The 17,836-nt window shown below is 40.2% G+C and overlaps 2 long non-coding RNA genes across 16 annotated transcripts in view; one reads left to right on the top strand and one right to left on the bottom strand.

The window, feature by feature from the left end:
* LOC308191000 overlaps positions 1-11,120 on the top strand; it is a 159,991-nt gene extending 148,871 nt beyond the window's left edge. Inside the window, exon 2 of the long non-coding RNA XR_013947634.1 lies at positions 10,144-11,120. This is a non-coding gene — a long non-coding RNA (uncharacterized lncRNA). The remainder of the gene's footprint in view (positions 1-10,143) is intronic.
* LOC308190994 overlaps positions 1-17,836 on the bottom strand; it is a 57,885-nt gene that overhangs the window by 19,389 nt on the left and 20,660 nt on the right. For 6 of the 15 annotated variants that reach the window (XR_013947607.1, XR_013947608.1, XR_013947609.1 and 3 more), the window contains 2 exons: positions 16,146-16,587; positions 13,981-14,522 (listed from right to left, as the gene is read on the bottom strand). The exons of 5 other annotated variants lie outside the window; for them this stretch is intronic. This is a non-coding gene — a long non-coding RNA (uncharacterized lncRNA). Of the gene's footprint in view, positions 1-5,917; positions 5,999-13,980; positions 14,523-16,145; positions 16,588-17,836 lie in introns of all 15 variants that reach the window. 4 more of the 15 variants (XR_013947617.1, XR_013947618.1, XR_013947615.1 and 1 more) reach the window with 3 other exon arrangements.

Raw genomic sequence — 17,836 nt, forward strand, 5'->3', positions numbered from 1 at the left:
ATGTCCTGGCTCTTACACAATCAAAACATTATCCCCAAATACTTTCAGTTTGAACCTTTCCCAATTACAGCTGTGGAATATTGCATGCAGAGAAGGCACTAATAAGCTGGGCCAGACCATTTAAGTTTATACAGGTCAATGCCATCACCTTGAATCCTACCCAGGGGACCATGGGGAATTGCTATGGTTCGTGGCACCGTGGTGTTAAATGTTCCCTGCCTTTGATAAGTGGGATAGCTCACGCTTTTAAATTCCCTGTAGGAATAGCTTCAAGTAGAACGCATTGCAGTGTCTGATCTCAAAGTAACATGGATAAGCAGGAGAGGATTCATGCCCAAAACAAAAGGTTATTCTCACACGAGAAAGCACAGAAACAGAAATACAATTTTCAGCACAGATTACTTCTCAGGCATCCAGTTTCTCAGATACTAGAGGTCTAATCTAGATGACTTCAGTCCCCTAGGTCCTAAAAACCTGACAGTAGATAATACTTTTACACCAGCGATTAATAGTGCAGATATAATTCTGGAAGACTTCTATTTTGACCACGGCAATCTCACCGAAGCCTGGATGTTCATGAATTGGGTCATTTGTTCACATGGAATTAGCCATAATGGGGACATTCAGAGGTGCACCTTCTTCACACTGCAGACACTGTAACCCTATCTCCTAACTAACCTCTGTAGTTGCCCCGTGTTCGTTTGAATAAGGAGTAAAACAGAGTGAAGCTTTGAGCTGACCTCTTCACAGGGACCTTCGAATGGATAAATCTACTGACCTTTGAGCTTTTGCAGTATAAAAAAGCAGCAAAGCCACTTCAAAGCAAGTTCCAGCTAGTACTACAAAGAACCATGCGCTTGTCAAAAATACTTTAAGATTGGCGAAGTCTGACATTTCCAGTAAAATCATGTTGGAAGTGTTTTACTAGTGTTTTTACTTAATGTCATGCAGAGCTCCTTGATCAACAAAACGGATGCAATTTCCATCCCCAGTCCAGACATGTAACTCCCCAATAATCTCCACCTTCCAACCCAGAAAAAGAGATCTGATAACAACAGCTACTTCAGCCACAGCTATCAGCATTCAATAATGTGAGAGGAGGCCTCACCAGGTTTCCAAGAGGCCACTTGTGTCCTTGCTTCCAGCTGTAGAGACAGTGTCAGCCCCCCACGTCTATAGCCCTTAAGGCCAACGCAAAAGCTGTGACATGAAGACATCCACGAAGAGTCAAAATCCAGACCACACATTCATGTAGCTGCCCTTTTCCTAAAGAGGGTGCCCAAATACAAATGATGAAGCTATTCAAATGGCAAAGCAGAGTATTCACAGCAAGAATTAGTTAATTTCTCTTCTGTTGGTGTCAAATCTTACAATCTAGTCTTTTTGGTTCATAAAATGGTTGTGCTGCAATAGACTTTGCCGATGTGCTAATATGAATCTTTTTTTTCTTTAATTTTGCCCACACATCCCTAAACTAAGGCTTCATGACTTTATTATGCCTTAGATGGTCACATTTTACCATGAGCATAAGATGTTCATGCCAGGAATTTTAGCTTCCTTCCTCCTGTGGCATCATTTATGACTCATCTATAAGCCAGTATGACAGCTGAGCAAAATCAGGGGAAAAGGCCTTTAAAGGAACTTGGGACTGCAGTGAGGGAGAAAAGATCTCCATAATAACCCACCAGGTTCTCCGCAGAGAATGTGATGACCATGCACCCTCCTTCTGATTTCTCTGGCTACCAGCCTTTTGGGGCACTTAGACCTTTGCTGAATTTTTATCCAAAGAGCAAGGTATGATGGAAACAGAGGAATTGCATTTCTCTCAGCATACCAGGCATATCACAAAGCAAGTAAGTTGGTTGATAAAGTCTTATCATGGTATCATACTATATGGAAATCTCAAACACCACAGGAATCTGAGGAATTCTCAGTATGAAATCGGCATGGTCAAGCAGCTGTTTCTCATGACACTTTGACTAAGCCTGGCTTCATTTGGGCATTCAGTCTCTTCAGATTGGCTAGGGATTGAATATAATATTTTCCACTTAATTATTCCTTACATTCTTTTCTTTAACAAACTTTTTTTTTTTTTATGAGCTTAGATAAACTAAGCAAGTGACAATGATCTGAACATGAGAGTCCATACTAAACAACATGAATAAAACTTTTTTTTTTCTTTTCTCACTGTTATAAAATAAAAGTCATCAGATCTCTGATCTTTTCTTTCCTTTGCTATCTAGTAAGTAATATGAAACTTTGAAGACAGTCTTGATAAATACATGCAAACTTTACTCAAAATTCCTGATATACAACTATTTAATAGATATTTTACCAAAGAAAAAAAATCCTTACATTTAATATAAATATTTTAGATGTTTAATATAAAGACTATTTAATATACTTTTATACTATATATGTGTATATAATTAGTATATTTTATAAAATATTTAATAAAAATATTTTTATATAAATACTTCAACATTTTTCCCTGCCCAGCCCTTTGAGGTGATGTGAGGTTGAGATATCTATTTAATAATATACCTGACTTTCAGATATAACGTCTTGGTACAAGCAGGATATTAGCTCCAGCAAGTGATCTGGTGAATCCTCCCAAAGAATTTACCATCCTGGGTGTAGAATGCAAGATTCCTTCCTGGATAGGCAGCAATACTTTTTCTGATAATGAACCATCTTTAATATAGTTACGAAGGAAAAAAAAAATCAAAAATCTGAAAAAGAAAGAGTAAATTCCACTGGAACCAGACTATTAAATGGGGGGAAAAAAAAAAAAAAAAAAAAAGAGCCAAGCAGTTATTAATTTAAAGAGTAGAACAGAAGGAGACAATGGAGTTTGAGAAACTAGGTACTACAGCCAATGTAGAGGTGAACGAGGAATCCATCAAGGCTTATAAGCATGAGGATATTGTACTGGAGAGGTCTATATTGCCTTGGAAGTACTTTATAAGGAAAACGGGGCAAAATAAGCGTAAACAGTTCTCAGTAACTTTTTAAAAATATCAAACCAAAGCTCTGGGTTAATTTCCTATACTGTGCTGTAAGCATTAATTTAGGCATGTATTTCCACAAACAGTTCTCGTGGACCAGGAAACACCTCTTTATTGTCACCTCCACCTGTGATGCAGAACCTCTGCATTCCTGCACACATAACGCCTTGTGGGGTCAGCACCATTCTGATTTCCAAACTCCCAGTGAAACTGCTCCCCTGCAGCTGTCATGTATGCCTGAGCAAAACAGCGCTTTTGTCGGTAAGACGATGTGTCTTATTATCCACTCCTTAAATCACTTAATCACAGCAAGCGCGATGCAATTCAATAGGTGTCTCAAGACAGGCTTTTTGCACATCTTTAAGAGGTGGTACGTAGAGGTGACTGGAAGAGACTATGTCGATACGTTTTTAGCCACCAAGAAATAACAATTTTTTAATTGCATATGACTTACTCTTTAGCACTAGTTGAACAAAACCAAGCTCTCATAGCAGATTTTCCATTATAAAGCAAGCAGCAAGCTTGCAATCTATAGATATGGCAATCTCTACGTGTACCATTCAGGTTAATGAATAAGAAGCATGCTAAAGTCAAACTGAAAATTCAGTCAGTCTAAACCATGGCCGAGAAAAAAAAATGATGAGGAAACACTGATTAACCTAAGCTTCAAACTAAATTAAGGGCAAATTCAGCAATGGTAAACCAATGAAGTTCTTCCTTAAAGTACTTTGCAACCTAAACTAAGATACAAGACTCATACAGAAGGAGAGAGGTGAGGCAAGAAACAGGACAAAAATTCATGTAACACTTCTGGAGGATGCTGGTTTTGAGGAATGGTAGGAAGCTAGATGAGAATGTAGAAAGTGCTGGATACAGAAAAAAAGTAATAGGAACAGAAGGAGGGTGCCAAGCCAACAGAGCAGAGAAAAGAAGAACAGGATAATAAAGAGATGGTTTGTGTTAACCCAAAGCTAGAGACCTACAAATACTCATGGTTTGCATCTCAGGGGCTCCTTGCACTGAAGGAAGCAGAGGTGGACATGAATCATGGTGAATGGCACTTGAGTCCTCAAACTAGCATTCAGCTCGATTTCTGCTTTCTTACTCCCAGAAACTTTTCTTTCTCCTTTTCTACAGCTTTGCCCTCCACCACATTTTCCTCCTTAATACTCCACACCTGAAGCAAAACTTTTGAGAAAAGTAAGGTAAAACATAAAAGCATCACCTGCATTGCCTGCTGAAAATATTGATCACCAGCTCTGCTATCCCAACCTGTTGTTTCCTCTGCTATGAGCAGTGAGCTCTCACTGGAATTAACCCCTTATAATATTGCAAACACCACAACAGCACTCCAAAAAGCAGATGGAAAATATAATATTCATAAAAGATATTACAGACATACCCACATCCCTCGCAGAGGGAATCAAAGAAAGAGTTGAAGGAGAAGGAGACTAAACAGCATGGGTAAACAACACATCCTCAGATCACGGAAACGGCAGGGAGGATATAAAAAGGTAGCAGATGGATGTTTATTCTACCCTTGAACAGCAGCATGCAGCCAGACTAAGGCACTATTTCTTTGCATTCCGGCCAAGGATTCACACCTCTCTGTGCAGCAAAGGATGGCAGCAGCATGGGTGTAGGCAGGGGAACTTGCCATTTCTCAAAAATCAGGGTTAGCCTTTGCATTAATTAAGGCATCAGGCTCCACTGTCATCCTCCGTCCTTATTACTATCCTTGGATTTCATGCTATATTTAAAATCATGCCATTTCAGAATCCTGTATGAATAAATATGAATGTCAAGACCTGTGTGCATCTCTTATGCACACAAGACAGTACAGTACATCACGTACTCGCAGAATCTTATTAAATTTCTCTGAGACACATAATCCTGTGAACCTCATTCTGTAAACACAGGCAGCAGTTGTACTTCATTTCTCTCCTCTATCCCCCACAATCCCCTCTCAACTACCTCGTCCCTTAGTCAGTAACTGAGAATTGAGCAGAAACTAAGCACACACATACGTATGTGGATAAAGTACCTGAAGATATTTATTAGGAAAGGAAAAAAAGCTTCATTGGAGAGGAAAAAGAGCACATTGATCACTTGCCAGATAATTAAAAGTATCTGAGTATTAAAAAGAAATGCAGAAAACTGCAATTGGATTTTGTAGTTCGTATTTTCAGGGATTTATTTTTTTTTTTGGCAATAATTATTTTATCCGTGTGACTAAAAATAAACGGTAAACTATTCCATTTGATTAATTACCCTTCACAGTTGGCCTGTTAGCAACAGCATCAACAATTTGGAACAATTCTGCCATTGAACAACACCCAGCTGCAGGTGCAGCGCCATGCAAGAGTAACATTGCAGCCCCTCAGGTGAAAACAAGGCTGTGAAGGTAGGGGAACATTTAGAGTTTGAAAGGAAAATGCTGCCCATGATAAGTTTTGAAATGCGCATTCACACCTCGAACATTTACATTGGGTTTCCTGGAACATTTACACTGGTCTTCACATTGCATATGGCAGACTGGTATATAAATGCAGTTTGTGCGTGAGATGCTTCAGCCATCCCTGCTCAGACCCCCAGCAGAAATGCACGGTCCTAAGCAGGCAGGTTTTAGGACTTTGGTAATGAGTGAGAAAACCTTCAAAGTCAGAGCATCCTGCCCTGGCTGACAGACACTGAGCAAACAGAGGAAAAAAAATCAGCAGGCTAAGCCTGTTTTATTATCAGCTCAAACCTGATACATGACAGGGATTTAGGCCAAGTTTGGCTAGGCATTAGCACGTGTTTCAACTTAAAGGCAGGCATTGTCCTTCTTTAACAAGTGACACTATCAGGCTGAAAGTAAGGTACATGCTTCAGCAGCACAGAGAATAGGGAAAGGAGCCTCACCCTACCTCTCCACAGCAGCCACGCTTGAACTTGCCTCATGAATGAGGGCATCCACTTGCCGTTATTTGCAGAACACGAGCTTTGTTCTGTTAATGGGGATGACAAGAATTGGGATTATAACAGCTCAGAACCAGATCCTGAAATTTCACAGCTCCGACCGATCGTTCTAATTGCTATTGATTAATAATAAATATGGTACATTTGCACCCAAAAGGAAGGGGAGAAAAAAGGCCCACATTTTTTCCTGCAGGGGTGTGTGGTCTGCAGCCCCACAATGCACAACTCCTCCAGCACATGTCACAGGCTAAGAAAAATCAAAAGACATTCTTTTTATTAGTTAGCAGTAATGACCTTTTATTTTTGATTATTTGTGCATTAACAGCACGGAATGGAGATGTGCTATGTAGAGAAGTTATTATTTGCTAATTTGCAGCTTTTAAAATACACAGCACACTATCTATTATGTATCATGCATTACAATTACAACAACAGTTTAATTAATCACCAGCACCCTGTTTTGTATCAGTCTGCTGCTGAATTCTGGGTAATGGCGTTGTTTACCATTTAGCAAGTAGCAACATTTCACTCTGTTTCACTACATTAAACTGCTCAAATAAAGCAAACGGATATTGGAAAGAGTTGGCCATCTGCCTTTATTTTCTTTTACTTTTGTTAAGGAAAGGGAGAAAAAAAAAATAAACCCCACCACTGCCTCTGAAAGGAGAAAGAGCACAGCCATGAAACTGATAGTGACAAAAAACACCCTTTTTTTATCAGGTCAAAATCTCATCTAAATGCAGTCCTGATGAATGGTAAAAAGCTTGCTTTGTGGATTTGGAGTGGGTCTCAAGACCAGCAATGAAGTCTAATGATTATTTAATGGTGCCGCACTTGAAGCAGGATTATGTGAGACTCTCTCCCCCGTTAAGAGTTTGATGAATAGGTTTTGTGACAGCCATTTAGGAATAAACAAGAATTCATCAGTCTGCATAAGAAGAAGCCAGTTTATAGATTAAGTTTCTTGAGGTAATTCATGAGGTCAGTCCCATTTAGATGTAGACTATTAGGGCTCAGCTTTTGAGAGTGGCCATACAAGGGAGTTACTCCAAATGGACCCCGCTAATACAAAGCCCCCTTTCAGAGGGAAGCCTGAAATTTTTATGACCCTGCTGCTAGGAAGCACATCAACTTGTCACTGTGAAGATCTGCTGGGGCAAGACCTCATCACTCTATTAAAGAGCTCTGTGACCCTATTGATTTGAAGTATTTAAAGCAGGGGTGAAGTTCAAAGCAATTTCTTTTCTATACTATTACTCAGCCTCTCTGTGTCTTGGCTCTAAAACATCTGCTGTCAGTTCCTCTCTGGTGTCTGACTCTGGAATCTGTCACTGGAGAACAGAGTAGTTTTATTTAGAATAAATTGGATTCCTTTTCAGTTTTCAGCATTTCGTATTGTGATCAATGGTTTACACTCCTTCATGTGCCAGGAGACTTAACTGCCACTGTATCCTTTCATGTCTCTTTAGAGCAGGACTCAGCCAGAGCTTGCTCCTGAGGCTCTGTAATCGAATCTTTCCATTCTAACAGGTAAGCAGGCACCAGTTTTTCTAATTGGCCAATCAATAAAAATAATAAACTTTCACTTTCAAACCAAAAAAAAAAAAATAGAGAGGAGAGAGAGAGAGGAGAAAAAAATCCCAGAGTGTCACTCTGGAAACAAAACCCTAACAGGATCTTTTATGCTTATTTGCTCAGAGAGAAAAAAAAAAAATACTGAGTAAACAACTCCATTATTTTTAAATGTCAGCAAGTAAACCTGGTAGCTGTTTCTCAGAGGTGCTTGTTCAAAAACTACACAGGCTCTTCTACCTCCCTGCAGAAGCTGCAGGCACCAGGGCACCTTCTCAACAGTTAATAATGAGCCACGTTGGGTGTATTTGTTACAGACATGGTTTCTGATACCAGGATTAAAGGCTGTAAGGGCACAAGATTAATATTCAGTTTGATGATGTCAGACAAAACGGTTATGATACAAGACTGAAAAAATGGGATGGGAATGGTAATGAAACGGTTTCAAAAATATTTAAGATAATGATGCATAGCAACAGAGAGAAGTTAGGTGCATTTTTTGCAAGGAAGGTAATTATGTACAGGATCACGTAGAGGAATCCTATCTGTTATCTTCACCAAGAGAACTAACTTCTGATTCATGAAAAATGCACCTTCTCTCAGGGTCTGCTTTGTCAAGTCCCTACCATGTTCCTTCCCTACCTGTACTATTTAGACACGTTTTATCACCTATGCTAACAAATTGCCTAAAATAACTGAGATAACAGGTATATATTTTAGTCAGCAGAAACACGTCCATTGTTTTCAGCTGATTGGTACTGATTTACGCTGCCTACGAGTCTTTCCCATAATATATGTTGCTGTCATTTTATTAATACTATCGCTTCACACAAAGCGACTTTTAAAACCAAGTGTGTTTCTGTGAGGAATGAATTATGTTTATTGCAAGATGGCAACTGCACAGTTTATTCAGCAGTATCTTTAAGGATCTGGAAGCCTGAAAACAGATGTACCTATTGCTTGTCAATCAAAACACATCTCCCTTGCAGCTTTGTATTTTCTTTAGTCAGCAAGGAAATCATGTTACTGCTGTCTGGGGTCAACAGTAAATGCACAAGCAGAAGCCCTGCCTGAGAATTTTCAATCAAGAAGGCACCACAGATTAGGCAGGCAGATAATAGTTTGTGTTCTGCTCCTCTGAGGAAACGGGCAATAAACAAAATCCTAAGCCATTTCTTCTATCTTGCGTTTTAAAAAATGGAGCTGGTGGAACTCACTGGCAACAGAACACCATTACAAGCTGATATCATCTTGAGTTCATGCTGCTGAATATGTTGGCATTTACGGCACATTCTCCCAGGGCACATTTCAAAATGAAACTGAAACTTGATGGACCAACTGTACTCCATTAAAAAAAATTATAAAAAGGCTCTTTCTTTTTTTTTTTTCCCCCAGACTAAAGAAATGGCAACTTTCAAAACACTGCTTTCTGCCGTATAAATCTACGTGTTGAAGGTCAGACCAAAGGCAACAAATCAAAGCCTTTTTTCTCATCTTTTATTTTAGATTATGAATGATGCAAGAATTTATAGAGCGTGCAAATTTATTACCGTGTTAATAGGCCCCCCTGTTTATATCCGGCAACATATGTTATATCCAGAATCACTAGGAAGCAGCAGCATTTTTAGGGATGGAGGGGGAGGCAATTAAAGAATTAGGCCTAATTACCGTGAAAAATCTCTGGAAGAAACATACAGAAATCTTTTGCAGAACAAACACAAAGAGAACACGAGGAAATATTCTTTAACCTGACCATTGTTGTATACTCTATTTGTAATCCATGCATTTATAACCAAACACAGTCACAACTCCATACCTGCCCTCATTTAATTAAATGAAAGAGAAAAAAATCGTGCCTGTGTAGAAATTTTCTCTCTCTTAGGGTCTGCACGGGCATCTTCTTTCTAACACTGAGCCTCTATTAAACCAAGTTCTCACCAGAAGGCAACAAGCATCTTGTTTAATACAGGCTTCAGCAGGGAGGCAGAACCACTTTTGAGTCACCGGTACAGGGACATGAAAAGAAAAGTAGCAGTGGCTACAGGAGATGCACCTGTGTTTCACTCCATGAGTTTTAAAGGCCCGCCCAAGGATCCCAGAGCACATGAGAGCAGTTTGGTAGGTATGAAAATCCGGATTTGCAAAATGTTTAAGTTTTAACAAACTAACAAGGAAAAAGGTCCAAAGCTGGCAATTTTAGAAGTGGAAACTAAGGTGGTTGGGGAAAAATTAGGTATGTCCTACTGCTTCACTCTTCTGTTCTACTGTATGGATCAGGCTCACAGCTGGCCTTGACTGCTCTGTGTACTGTCCCAAAAAGTGGGAAAAAATACTGGGTGCTATGAGAAGCACAGAGTGAGAATATAAGTGTGAATAGAAGCATGAGGTAGGCAAAGGGCTAGTCATAATTTCATAATCATAATTTCATAAAAAAAATATTAGGAATTCCAGCTCCTGAGAGACCTCACTGCAGTCTTCCAGTACCTACAGGAAAGCTGGGGAGGGACTCCTTGTTGGGGAGTGTAGTGATAGGACAACAAGTAATGGCTTTAAAGTAAAAAAAAAAAAAAAAGGTAGATAGAGACTAGATATAAGGAAGAAGTTCTTCACTCAGAGGGTGGTGAGGCCCTGGCACAGGCTGCCCAGAGAAGCTGTGGATGCCCCATCCCTGGAGGTGCTCAAGGCCAGGCTGGATGGGGCTTTGGACAACCTGGGCTGGTGGGAGGTGTCCCTGCCCATGGCAGGGGGGTGGAACTGGGTGGGCTTTAAGGTTCCTCCCAACCCAAACCATTCTGTGGATCTGTGATTCTATGATTCTCTTAAGACGTGGGAAACAGAGTAGTTTCTGGCTGTAGGACCAGTCACAAAGATTGGGATTTTAGCATTGACTGCTATCACCAGTGATATGACCTCAGAAGGTCCTTGCTTATAGGAAAAAAAAGGAAGGGGGGAAACAGGGCTAAGCTTTGCCAAAAGTATTCAACAATTCAGTAATTCTTTAAATACAGGAATCACTGTTTGAATTTATCTTTGGTAAAGCTACATCTGACAGTTGGGGTCTACCAGGGAAGAGTCTGGCCATGCTGGTTGTTCCTCAACACCCCCCTTCCTGAACCCACCTTCTGGGCCTGCAGCTAAACCCATATGTTAGGGACCCCAACAAGGACTGCTTGTGTCAGGGGGAGATCATGGAACCAGACTCTTAGGTTGCTTTATGTCCTAAATATTGATCTCCTTTATCTGTGTGTCGCTGCATATATATTTGTCTTTAATCATTCTTCCTCTACAGGTGGGTTATTATTTTTCCAATGCCTGTGTATTATGAGTTTTGCCACCAACAGAGATAAAATCTCCCATTCTAGGTTGTTTAGTGTGAATCCTTCCATCCTGAAGCATTATTAATCATGTTGTCATCACTTAAATAAATAATAATCAGCAGCAATTATTTCTATTTTCACAAAACCACTAAAATAATAAAAATCAAAGATTATATTAATTATTAATAAATATGAAGGGGACATGTGGGTTTTTTTTTTTTTTGAGACTGAATTTCTATTTTTCATCTGTAGTACAGTGTCATCTAGAGGTACTAAATAAGATGAGGGTATTGTTGTGTTAGGTCTGCAGAAACTTCTGCTTCAATGAGCCAGCAAGAGATGGAAGCAGCAGGTAGTACAAATAAATAGGATGGGCAGAACCAGAGCTACAAACCAGGCCTCCTGATTCCATTCAGTCCCCTTCATAGTGCAGAAGTGTGGCTTTGCAAGAAGAGGGCTCGTACCCCATCCCTTCTTCCCTTCTGTCCATCCATGTCAGCCCAACTGGGGAAAGGAGGACCCAAACTTGGCCCCAGAAGAAACGTTACCCTCACACCTCGACAGCTGGAGGCAGTTGAGGTGCAACTTCAGCTCAGATTCTGCCTAGGCACATGTTCCTTGCCCAGCGTGTAAGGGATGAACAAATGAGATGGAGGAGGAGAATGCAACACCAGTGGTGGAGGATTTAGGGGATGCAATTTTTAGGCAACCACCTTCTTCAGTCCTGCTACTCACAGAGTGATTTTTTTATGTGCAACCTGAACGATTTGTACATTTTATGTTCAAGTGCAGCTGGACACCTTACCATGGCTGTTTATAAAAAGATACTAAAGAACATAGTTGGGGAATGCAGCCTCCATACTCCTGAAAGCACTGGCCAGCAGCGCAGAAGCAGAAGATGATGCAAAACCAGTGTCTTCAGCCTGCACTACCCTTTGGGGATGCCCGTCCTGACTGGGATGAAGAAGGCAGAGCCCAGACTATGCTTTCTTGATCAGAGAGGGAAGAGGTCTGGTGTGCAGCCAGTTCTGCTGACATGGGTGAGGGTGATCCAAGGTGGCCTTTAGCCTTAGCCTGTGGGGCCCATCTAGCAACCAGATTTGTGATTGCTGATGTCTCCAGGAACATTTATTTCTCTGTGGTGCTGGAGACACTTAAATGGCAATGGAAAATCACCTGTTTAGAAACCTGGCCTTCTTCTTCCATAGGGGTGGGGAAATACCACCATTTCAGATCTGCCCCATTTGTGATTCCTGGGGTTTGCAAGCACTGATGTAGCTGTAAAAGGAGCAGAGCAAGCTGCAGGAGCACTTATCTTGTGCATTGATCTCCCTGCAGAACTGAGCCCACATGTCACCAGCAGGTACTGAGACAGACCGTGTGCTCTGTGATCAACAACATATTAGTGGTTCAAAAAGGTCTGGGCTGTCTGGAATGGATTTGTGCCACAAGAGTCACAGGCCAGACTGTGCAGCCAGGATTTGCAGGTGGTTTGCACTTCAGATCGGCCATTTGCAGGTATTAGAGGAAGGTGGCACAATCCTTCCCCTGATCCGGAGACATGCACGGATGTTTGCACCACACTTTATCTTACACAGAAAGGGACTGGAAATCCACTGGCATGGCAGTACAGATGAAAATATTATCACATTTACCATGCAACCCTTCTGTGCGCAGTCTGAGGGCATTTCTGTGGACAACAGATGTGGGAGACATAGTCAATATGAGGAGGATGATAGCAGAGAGCAACCTCTGAGATAATTTGGAATACGATTTGCAGAGAAGGCAAATGAATGTCCCTCAGGTGGACAAGCTGTTAAAAGTACTAACAAGGTATCTCACGTTTTCTCTCTCCCCTGTATTTTCATAAGAAGAGAAAACTGAAGGGAAAAGAAAGATTCCTCTAATCCTTACAATAGTAGTACTATATTGCACATTCATGGTAACATGATAATTTCTGTTCTCAAGAAATTAAATTCCAGATGATGGGTTATTCAGAAAAATATCCACAAATACAATCCTAACATAAACCTTAAAACTATACACTTACTGGGACAATGGCATATACTGCCTCACATTTCTTAAGTATTATATTTAACACTATTTGTTTGCACCAAGCATTATGTCTCCACTTCACATACCTTGTAGACAAATACAGACTAAATCACAGATAATAATCGCAGATTTGTGTGGATGAACTTGTTATTTTAGGAATACTATAAAGTTTTCCTAATAAAAGGAAAAATGAAATATATAGAAAATATAGAAACTATAAAGAAAAACTATAAAGAAACTAAACTATAAAGAAACTATAAAACTATAAAACTATAAAGAAACTATAAAGAAAAACTAAAGTTGTTGGAAAAAAAAAAAAAAAAAAGGATGGAAACTGCCTCCTGAGCAGTCATACCCATAACTGGGTGCCTTTCTGTCCTGGCAAAGTTATGTTTAAGATTCAGTAACATGGCTTGAAATCTTTACTTTGGGTAAGATTATATATCTTATTTTTCAATGATGACATAGTAAGTATTATTTAGCTGGGTTGAGCCCTATACCTGTTTTTACTGAGATTTAAAAATTCACAAATTCATTGCTCTCCTCCTTCAGTGCTTCTACCTTGTTCCATCCCTCCTCTTGACTCCTGTACCTGAAACCACACTAGCTGTTACCTCCAACTGCTGCCACCGTTCCCTCCACAGCATATTACATCAATTTCTTCACAGGAGAAATCTTACACCTAAGACTGCGTAACTTAGAAGAGAATAGATAGTTCAGTTGGAAGGGACCTTCACAGATCATGTAGTCCAACTGCCTGTCCACTTCAGGGCTAACCAAAAGTTAAAGCATATTTATGAGGGCATTATCCAAATACCTGTAGAACATTGGGAGGCATGGGGCATGAACCACCTCTCTAGGAAGCCTGTTCCAGTGTTTAACCATCCCAACAGTAAGGTTACTTTTCCTAATGTCTAATCTGAACCTTCCCTTGCGGCTTTGTGTCATTCCCTTGACCTTCCTTCTCCTTTTCACTGCTTCTTTTCCTTTGACAATACATGAAAGCTTCTCTCTTGCCTGCAGTTCTCCAAATTTTCCACTTGGAATAACAGCATTCCCTCAACTACCTCCTTGTCCCGTCTCTCATTTTCCTGTGAAAACTTAAACTTTCCATCCATCTCCTCTTTTGTCTCTTCCATTTTGCTCTTGGTGAACTGTTCTTATCAGAAAACTTGAACAACCCTTTCCAGACCATTCATCTTCTTCATCAGCTACCATTGTGAACAGAGCCTTTCCCAGGAAATGTAACCTCACTTGGAAATGACAAGAAACCATGTGTCTTTGGTTAGTGCAGCAGGGCCTGGGCTGGTAAGACCTGCCTGCAGTACATGGTGAAGACTTGCTCAGGGCTGGCCTTCCTGGTCTTGAAACCTTTTTTTTCTTCCTGAGCTCTGTTCATGTAACATGTTCTTTAGAAGCTCTGTGTTGCTTTCCTTCCAGGTATCAGAGCAGCAGAGGCAGGTGATGAGTCATGCTCAAGCTACTTTTCCTTCTCTTTTTCCTCCAAACTCCATTCTCTTTCTCTGCCTTTCTGTTCAGGGATCCTACCATCTGACCAAATTACAGTCCTGGACAGTTTTGATAATGTCTCCTTGTGAAGAGTCACGATCTAGGAAGATAAAACATATAATGGAATAGCATTTGCACAGAAAATAAATTGAATGTCCTTCAGCTGGACAAGCTGTTAAAAGTCCTAACAAAGTACTTTACTTTTTCTTTTCTTTTTTTTTTCTCAACTGTATTTTCTTAAGGAAAACTGAAGGGAAAATAAAGACTCCTCTATTCTATACCATAATTGTATTATATTGCATGCATTTGTGATGTAACGTTACAATTTTGGTTCTCAAGAAATGAAAACCTAGATGATGGGTTATTCAGCAAAATATCTACAATAAAATCCTAATATAAACCCTAAAACTATATTCATTTGCATGATAGCACATAGTGCCTCACATTTCTTGAAGTATTATGTTTATTACTATATGTTTGCACCAAGCATTATCACTGCATATGGCTCCACACACCTAGTAAACTGTTGAACTGTAGTAGACTGTCTAAAACTGTTGCCCAGATCATAGTAAAGCTCTCTGTATGTTCACTGGTCTTGAGAAATGCAGTATTATATACACCCAAAATGCTGCTGCAAGACTGCAGCATTCCATTACCTTGAATTTATCACCCCTGTCTCTGCATCTCCCCTTCTGATCAGCCTTCATTTTACACTTACTAAACTACAAAACAGGGCCCTCAAAACTTTTTATAATGTTAGGGTGGGAGGCTTTGGGAGGTAGGGTGAAGGTCAGGGGATATAATATGCTCATAATAAGCATTAGATAGGTACATTGTTCTCCTTCAAAATCTGGTCTTGCAATATTTCTAACAAAAAATTCTCACTGTAGGATGTGCTGGGTCTAGACTCAAGGTGTGGCGCGGTGTTACTACTATTTGGTGTTACTGCTTTCATGATCTAAACCCAAAGTGTGGATCCTTAAAAACTTTTCCCTGACCTCAAAAGATCCAGAATACCCCCACAATTTGAGTTCTTTCCATAATGCTGTTCCCCAGATACTTGAGAAAATTGCCACCAGTAGACATACACCAACCATTTATTATCATGGCAGAGCTGAGCAGAGTAGGGTTTATGTGATATCATTGTCCAGTGGGATGCTCTCACCTATCAGACCTACGAAGTCGGAAATGCTGTGACCATCACTAGGTGATTTTTTATTTTATTTTATTTCTTCTGTAAGAAGGTAAATATTATCCATCTAGGACCTAACAAATATTTAGTAGGGTCACGCAGGTAGAGCAGTTTCAACAGAAAACAACACTAAGGAAGTGACACAATGGAAAACCATATGAATTAACAATTAGGATGGTGTCTGATGCTTGAAGCCCAGAACAGGAGTATGAATATGGATGCCTAACAATTTAGGTGAGGCTAGATGTAGTTGTTGATTTCCTGACTGAGTTTTTCACCACATCAGGAAATATGGAGTTCATCTATGAAACCATTTATATCACCTTAATAGTGGTTTTAATGAAAAAATATATATAAATTGGAGATTTGAACAGAAAGCTCAATGACAGCATACACAGAGGTATAGAAAGGAGAAACATTTAATCCTATATTATTATTATATTATGTTGTAAAGGTAACAATAACAGGAAGGACTGAGGTAAAAATCTCCTAAACGAGCAAGTCTCCAAACCTACTGTTACTGTTTTTCACCTCTTTGCTCCTCTCCCTGTGCTTCTCATTCCCAAAGCACCTTCTACTCTCATAGGTGCTGTCTGCAGCCAAAAAGGCTTTTTGGTGGACCCACAGCTGGTTGTGTAATTTGATTATTGGAGTAGGTTCCATTCACTGAGTCTCATTTATGTTTACATATTGTCTATAAATGACCAATAAGATTCTGGAAGGTTCTAGCTGGCTGTAAGGGTTTGCAGCATAATCATTTCAAATTAATGCTTGACTTGGAGCTGATTTTCATGTACTCAAGAGAAAGTTTTCATTCTTTACATCTGGTCTGTTTTGTTTGAACAGGGATATGTGTGGAGGGTTTCTGTTGCCTGACTGAGTGAGCTTAATCTTGGAGTAAGCTTTAGTCTTCCCTCAAAGTGTGTCTTCTGGGGGCAAGAGTTTCTTCCAGAACAAGCATAATCAAGAATATCTGCAGAAGAACACATAAGGGTTGCAATGACATTTTTACAAAACTTTCAGAAATTATTGTATTTTTACTCCCATCTCCTGAAAGATGGTTTAACACCACTGGTGCTACACTGCTCCAGATTCAGCAGAAACATCAAAAGCAGTGGCATAGAAGCACTGAGGACTGCAGCAGACAAGCTTTAATGTTTAACATGAATGTTAATTTTAAACCGGCTTTTACATAGCGAGAAAGTGCATCTTATAGAGGCAGTGCTCTTATGTAAACATTCGCAATGTTTATCCAACATCCATTTCTGTAAGGGACCTGAATAATGGCAGAGGGTTAAATATTTAACTTGAATATATTTATGCACCTTACCTAATGCTAACATTATATTTAACCAGTGATAAAATGTATTTTAAAACTTACTTTACCATAATTCTTTTAACTTCCCTCTCTGCACGCTAGTTCTCCTCTGAACATCTTTCTTTCTACTGTTGCATCTGGACCCAAGAGTGTGCTTTTGAAGCAAGTTAGCCTCATTTACCACACTTGGTTTGCATTGCAACTATATCTTGGATGTTGTGAACTGGCTTATTTAAACATTAAATTAAGCTGGAAGATAGGCTCTAGAAGAGCATTGAATGCCATCAACAGGTTTTCCAAACATACAGCCAGACTAGAGCTATTCTATGGCAAAACACCTGAAAGGTATATTGTGCCCAAAGGACGACCATCACCAGTTTCCCTTTGGGACACACTTACAAGGACAAAGCCCAAGGGAGAGCCAGATGCATCCTGGGGCACAAGACCCAAAATTGCTGTGGAAACACCTGAGTGAAGAGGTGAAATGAGATGAATCACACAGGTGATGAGTCACACTTGGATTTATTTGCCTCACAAACACACTCCCCAGCAGCAGGTGACCACAGTCTCCACTGCACCTGTGTTGTCCAAGCATCGCTCCTTGGTGAGCATCTCTACAACCGCACATCTCAGCAGTTCCATATTCATGGTGGACTCAGCCCTTACCCAACAGCATGGCTGAGAAGCACTTCTGCCATGCATACTGTTTAAATTAATAGATATCTAATAGCCTTGAGTATGGTTGATTAGCCCCCATGTCGTGCCTGAGGAGGACCACAACTGCAGTGCAACAGTGGGAGGACACAGATACGCCTGAATCCCCTACTGCTGAGTACGTTTCAGTTAACTCCCCTTAGGCAGGCTGTGGAAAACAGGCTCAGCCGTTTGCAGGGTTTGGCCAATC

This window comes from Anser brachyrhynchus (genome assembly GCF_964034855.1).
Source record: "Anser brachyrhynchus genome assembly, chromosome: 2".
In the NCBI taxonomy this organism is placed as follows: Eukaryota; Metazoa; Chordata; class Aves; order Anseriformes; family Anatidae; genus Anser; species Anser brachyrhynchus.